The sequence below is a fragment of the Callorhinus ursinus genome, unplaced genomic scaffold (genome assembly GCF_003265705.2).
Source record: "Callorhinus ursinus isolate GAN/ISIS: 27379988/994484 unplaced genomic scaffold, GSC_fseal_2.0 scaffold10, whole genome shotgun sequence".
Classification (NCBI taxonomy): Eukaryota; Metazoa; Chordata; class Mammalia; order Carnivora; family Otariidae; genus Callorhinus; species Callorhinus ursinus.
In genome coordinates, this window is record NW_027397072.1 from 86,354,340 (window position 1) to 86,361,737 (window position 7,398).

Here is a 7,398-nt window from a genome sequence, read left to right on the forward strand (position 1 = left end):
TTTATTGGTCATCATCTGCCACTTATTTTCAGTTCCTTAACCTGTTGTATGTCTGAGCTGCCTTTGTTTCCTGCTGCTTAGTTTTAATCTTGCTTGCCTAGAAATCGCACTGCTGTTTACACTGACCACTGACTCCCAGCTACCTCTTGCCCTCTTCCTTATCTGCCTAGAATTTGAACCCCTTCTGCATCTTAGTTCTTCTAGATTTACTCTTTCTCAATACAATGTGCCTCTTCTAGTTCCAAAATGTATAGCTTTCCAAAGTCATCTTCCATTTATTGCGATAAATAGTTTTCGGGTGTCTGATCTTCATTTGAGTCTTCAAGATGATAATTTCTCTTTCTATTTGTATTCCTTGTGAATGAGCAGAGATTGATATGGTTAACAGACAGAATGCTTGGATGATTCTCAACCCCAATGTCTAGATCTGTAGCTGCATAGCAGAGATACATGTCCAGTTTCTAAGCCAATTTCTAATGTGAGACCTGCAGTTTTCAAGCATGAGCTAGATGGAATTAGAGGATCTCCCCTGAAGTTGCTGGGTTCTCTCACACTTTGTACAGAAAGAGTTCTCCAAAATCTACAGTTCTCAATATGTATTGCTGTCAGGATTCATCTTTGTTTCTACTTCCACTGCCATGCTCTGTGTGTTGAAGTTAGACATCTCCTAGATCAGGGTCCTACCAATGTTTTCCCATAGTTCTGACCTAGGTTTTTCCTGGATTGTGTTCTTTGAATAGAGAAAGTAGGCTAGCGTGGGGAGCAGCGAGGGGGACACAGTGGTTCATGTGCAAGGAAGGCAAGGACATCATTCTGACACCATCATCCACTCACAAATCTCAGCATCTTTAATAGAAAGAAAGAAGAAAAAAACAGCCTTAATGAAATAGGAACAGAATGTTAGATGGAGAATAGATTAGAAAGAAAGTTATAAAGAAGGGGGTTCTGAAGGCTTGAGTGTAAACTGAAAAGTGCAATCATGAAGTGTCTTACATTGGTTACAGTAATGAGCACAAATGATGCCATGGAAAATTAAATCACTAATATGGTAAACATGGACAAAAAAATCTTTCAGTGTACAGATACAAAAAGAGAGCTAATGGCACATCCACTTTGGTTGGCACATTGGCAGTTTCTTATAAAGCTAAACATAGTCTTGTCATAGAATCCAGCATTTATACTGCTAGATATTTACCAAATGAGTTGAAATTTTATGTCCACACAAAAGCTTGCATTCAAATGTTAATAGAAGTTTGATCAATAATCACCAAAAATAAATACAATCATGATGTCCTTTGACAGATGAATGGATAAACACACTGTGGTACTTCCAGATAAATAAAAATAAAAATAATTTTATTATTATTCAATAAAAAGAAATGAGCTCTCAAGCCATGAAAAGATATGAACTTAAATTCATGCTCAGTGAAAGAAGCCAGTCTGAAACTGCTTCATACTGTGTAATTCTAAGTGTATAACATTCTGGAAAAAAAGCAAAACTATAGAAGTAATGAGAAGATCAAGGGTGCCCAGGGGTTTGAAGGGAGGAGGTAAGGGTTGAACAGATGAAGCACAGAGCATTTTTAAGGCAGAGAACGATTCTGTGTGATACTGTGATTGTGGATACATAACATTACACATTTTTCAAAACCTGTAGAACTTTACAGAACAAAGAGTGAAGCTTAATACATGCAGGGTAAAAAATAAAAATCATCCCCAGGAAGGAATGTAGACTGTGAAAAAAAAAATCTCACTGCATGTTAAAAATGCATGAAGCAACCTCACTGAAGGAGAGGCTGATACTTGCTGTCTCTCTTGGATCACTTGCTCTAGGAAAAGCCAGTTGCTATATCATGAAGACACTTCAAGCAGCCCTATAGAGAAATCTACATGGTAAGGAGCTGGGAACTTCTGACAATAGCCATTTTGAAGCCATATATGAAAGGCCCACAGCAAGTATCAATCCTCAATGGGGAAAAACAGAGACGTTTTCCTGTAAGGTCTAGAAAACAATAGGGATGTCCACTCTCAGCACTGTTCAACATAGTACTGGAATTTCTAGCCTCAGCAATCATACAACAAAAAGAAATAAAAGGCATCCAAATTGGCAAAGAAGAAGTTAAACTTTCACTCTTCACAGACAACGTGATACTCTATGTAACATAGACAACCCAAAATATGCCACCAAAAAAATTGCTAGAACTGATACAGGAATTCAGCAAAGTCACAGGATATAAAATCAATGCACAGAAGTCTGTTGCATTTCTACACACTAACAATGAAGTGGAAGAATGACACTGTATGTTAACTAAATTGAATTCAAATAAAATTTTTTTAAAAATAAATTTTACATGAAAAGAAAAAAATAGTCATTTTGAAAGTAGATCTTCCAGCATTCGGATAATTGCAACTTTGGCCAACCTGGTGGGACAGAAACAACCAGTGAAGTTCCTTTCAAATTCCTGACTTACAGAAACTGTGAGATAATAAATGTGCTAAGCTGCTAGAAAAGACACAGAAAGAAAGAGAAGACTGAAGGAGAGAGAGAGAGAGAAACAGAAGGAGGGAGGGAGCAGGGGATGGAGAGAGAGAGAGAGAGAGAGAGAAAGAAAGATCAAGATATTGAGGAAGAAGTTGATAGACGTGGAGGAAAGACCATGGAACTCCAATCTAGAATGAAAAAAGAATAGTCAATATATAAAAGTAGAAACTTTCACGAGCTTTGAAAGTATTCAAATACATTGATTCAAAGAGTTGGCTATATTTTGAACCAAAAAAAGGGGAGAATTCCAAGTTGAATACAAAAGAAAATGAAAAAAATAAAAGAGGGAGAGAGAGAGAGAAAGTCGTTCAGGTATCCCAGCAGCCAGAAAACACAATAAAACAAAAACAAAAGGAAACACGTTATTTCTAAGAAATCTGCATGACCTCAGACATTTACTCTGCTATACTAAATTACAGCAGAAAAGAAAAGAAATAGTAGGAGGAGTGATGTCAGCAAAATGGCCAAATATCCTCCCTTGAACAATAATTTGGCATCCATCCACAGACAAAGGAGCCTCTGTGGGATCTGGGGAGCCAAGTAGGATTTGGAAACCTTGGTTTTGAGAAGGCAGACTCAAAGCCACGTCACGGAATCACTAACTATATGTGGTCTGGTTACAGAAAAGGGAACTCCACACCCCTGGGAACTTTGAGACAGGCCACTTTGGCTGTGGGTCTATGAATCCTTTCTTCTCTGCTCCTTGGAATATATTTTTATTCTCAAGTTTATGTTTCATTGGCATTATTGCACAGCATTAGGGAATATCCTTAAAATTATAATGAGTAATGCCCTGATAATGACAATGAGTAATGTCATTGTAATGATGAGCTATAAGATTGATAAAGAGGATGGCTTGTTAATGAAATGGAAAGTAGATTAAGTAAAATGTCAAATTAATTAGAAGAATGCAAGATTATGTAGAAAGAGTCAGATATCAGCTATATTTATTTTTAGGTGCTTTCAAAATCAACCTGATAGTAATATATCAAAATTATAGGGGTGACCATTTTAGGATAGTGGGATATAAGGTGATATATAAGCTAAAGAATAGGCTAAATTGCTGTAACAAAGAAGCTAAAAATAGAGTTGTTCAACAGAACATAAGAGTACTTATCAGTCAAGTAATAGTTTGGAGACAGGCAGGTGGTTCGGAGCTGGTAGGAGGCTGTGCAGTTAGAACTCCTTTAGGAGCCCTTGCTTCTGAACCACATCCTTCACTGTGGTCCCTGCCCACTAGCTCCAAGCTGGTTGGGCAGTACCAGTCTGTGTTCTAGCCTACAAGAAGGGTGGAGGGAGGATGGGCTAAATAGCTTTCTTATAAAAATGTGATCTAGAGTTGGTATATAGCACTTCTAGTTTGATAGCCTCGTGGAGCTGAAAGAGGTCCTAGCAAAGACAGTCAGTAGCTGGGCTTCAGTCTAACTTCCTCAAACGCAGGGGAAATTCTATAGCTGGGAGTAGCAAAGGAAAGGAGGCGGCCAAGGTCATTTCATCATTAACTGGAGGACTTCTTTTCTTAATATTTGTCTATAATTTTTAATTAAAAATAGGCATGTATTCCACTTATGATTTTTATAGACACACACACACCTACACACAAACACAAAAACAAGGAAGAAAAAAATTCTCAATGACTTCATTCTATAATACCTCTTAAAATAAAGATATTTATTACAGGTAGCTGTGTGTTCTGCAGATGCTTTACTTTTTTGTCAGATTTCTGATTTGAACACCAAGGAGAGAATGATGAAATGAATTATCTAACAGAACCCATAATCTCAAAGTAGTTTCTCTGGAGCTTTCTAATAGAACAGATTGTTGTCCTGATTTTATGTATTGTATTTTTATGGCAGATCAGCCTTCCTGAATGCAGTTGCTAGTTTGAGTGGTAAATTGAGACTATTCACTCAGTGACGCCCAGCTCATGTCCGGGAGGAATTAGCTGGAATGTGATGGGTGGCTGTGAGAAGTTGTCCTGAGTTAGAAATTCCCACAGACTACCCAGAATTTGTTCCATATCGTTATTTTGTCTTTGGTCCGTGATCATATGTTTTCTAGTTGGATAGATTGCAACACTTCCCCTCTGCAGATTAGAAAGAAATATCAAGAGATTCTCCGAAGATTGTGAAAACTTCAGACCTATTTATTTCTCCAATTATAGGCTTTGGCTTTCAGATCAAACCTTATGTCCCTTTCTAAAATTTTAAATCATTGGTAGGCTTTAAAATATTGCTAATTACCAGAGGCAAAAAATGTCAAAGTGTTGAAAATATTAAAAGTGAGCAATGTGCCTGCAAAAAAATGTCTTCAACTGAATTTCTCCGCTAATGACAATGACAATGTGAGTGTTATTTAGTTGACTATTTAACTGACAAACACATATGATGCAGTGGCACATGAAACACAAAAAGATTGATGAAATATGAAAGCTATTGAGTGGAAAAAACTGGACATGGATGGGATGGTTTTATAACTGGCAGAAAATGTCCACTTAGGAACAAGATAATTGCTCTGTCAATCTAGATCCAATGGATTTAATAGTCTACTTGTGTATTTGTGTTGCTGTGATATTCTCCCCCTATGATTATGGCAATGACTTTTAAGTAAATAGAACCACTTAATAATTTGATATTAGAGGTCGCTAATGGCAACCATTTATGGACATAGCATTGCCTCAAGCTTAAAATGAGTGAGTAATAAAGCTAATAATAATGGCTAATGTCATGGGCCAGGGATATTTGAAATGCATTACCTATGTCAATTAAATCCTCACAACAGTCCTCTGAGAAAGGTACTATTATTATCTACATCTTATAGATGAAAAAAAATCACTGTTAAATTGCTTTAATAATCTTTCTAGGTTCATGTGTATTTTAGAAGCACAGTGAGGGTGTGCATGTGTGTGTGTGTGCGCTCCTGCTACAGAAGATTAGCAGAAAGTACGTTGTAGAAAGAAGCAAATACGATTGACCCTTGAGCAACAGGTGGATTAGGGGCACGAAACCTAATCAAATATCTGAACATATTTTTTGACTCCCCAAAAGCTTAACTGCTAATAGACTACTGTTGACCTCAAGCCTTACTGATAAAATAAACAGTAGATTAACATATATTTTGTATCTTATATATATTATATACTGTATTCTTATAATAAAGTGAGCTACATCACTTCTCGGCCTTTTGGCTAAAATCAAGAGTAGTATCTGTTCTTATCAGTTTAATATCTGAAACATCCTCAATCCAAGGGCAATATACTACATGGATTTTTAGAACAAGGAGATGGAATAGGAGCTTGCTCTGTCCACCTCATGCATCAACCTGGTATTTCAGTAATTCCAAGAATGTTGCACTTTCATCGGGGGATAAAGGAAAAGTAAGCTAGAGATAAAATAAAATGTTATTTACCCTACTGTCCTGTATTTAGCTCTACCACAAATTTACATCAGCTATCTGTAAGATGAATCATCTGTTAGTACGCACATCAGTATTGTCTTATATGATACAAAACACCATAGATGGTACATGTATTATTAACGCTGAGCATCAAAAATGAAAAGATAATGTACAGTATTTGTGTGCATAAGTTTTGATAAATTTTAACTTTTTATAATAGATTGTAGATATTTTATAGTAGTCAATGATAAAACAGAATTGCATCTGCATATATTTTATGCATTTATGAGATACCTAACTTTTTCTTAATTTTTTCAATATTTATAAGCTATGTGGTTCATCTGCAAGATTTTCAAACTGTCACAAATCTCCAAAAATTTTTCCAATATATTTATTAAAACAATTTGCTTATAAGAAGACTGACACAGTTCAAACCGATGTTGTTCAAGGGTCAAATGTATTTGTAGAAATGTCCCCAAGAAGTCAGTTATACACCCAAAAATGTGGTTGCATACTTGAAGAGCCTTCTGGTAGATGAGGTAGATGGATTACGATGAACAACAGGCCAGGAATAGGCTTTGGCTTTGTTCAAAAATTAAAAGTGATGTCTTCTGGAAAGGAAAAGTAATAGTAATAAAGGGGAAAGAAAAGGAGAAAGGGCGGGAGAAGGATAACTAATAGCTAACATTCATTGAATGCCTACTGGGAGCAGATGATGTGCCTGTGTCACATTTTTCCTTTACAGACAAGGAAACTGAGACACAGACAGAGGAACACCACTGAAGTTATGACCAAGCAGGGACTCCCACCCAGGTATCCTGACCTTCGAATAGAACACGTCTGAACACATGGCTATCTCACGCATGCATAGCTTGTCTTTTTAGCTACAGCAAGTGCTTCTGTAAGAACAGGTGTTCCGTTTTCTTCCATTTCTATTTTGTGCTGTGCAGCCCTGCTTCGTGCAGTCCTCATTCAACTCTTTAAGAAGGCATAGTGAAGTAAAGTGATGGTAGTTATATGCAGGTTGGGGCAGGAGAAGTGACACATCGTTTCTCTGTCTTACTTTATGATTACCAGGACACGTTCTGTGGACTCCTCTCTCCATGTCTTTGCTCATGGTGCTCCCTCAACATGAACTCTGTCCATCCTGCCAGTGTTCTTTAACATCGATCCTGAACGTTGCATTGTCCTGGCAGGTGAATTAATCTCTTCCTCTGCTGTCCTTCCAACTTATAAAGAATACTTACCTCTGGCTTGCTTTTGTTTTTGCCTCCTCCTCTTTAAAGACGGTGTCCATTTATTATTTCCCCTGGGGTCTGTCACACTCTTGGCATCCTGCCTTTGCACACACTCCTGGCTTTGCCTGGAAATACCTCACATATCCGCATGGCTCACTTTTTCACTGATTCAAGCATCTCATCAGAGAGACCTTGTGTGCTCCTGTAGGAAGAAAACATGCC

At 37.3% G+C, this 7,398-nt stretch overlaps 1 non-coding gene across 1 annotated transcript; it reads left to right on the forward strand.

Moving 5' to 3' along the window:
- The first annotated feature begins 5,709 nt into the window (after positions 1 to 5,709).
- Positions 5,710 to 5,900, forward strand: LOC112821760 (U2 spliceosomal RNA). The gene has a single exon (XR_003207540.1). It is a non-coding gene; the product is annotated as a U2 spliceosomal RNA (small nuclear RNA).
- The last annotated feature ends 1,498 nt before the right edge of the window (positions 5,901 to 7,398 follow it).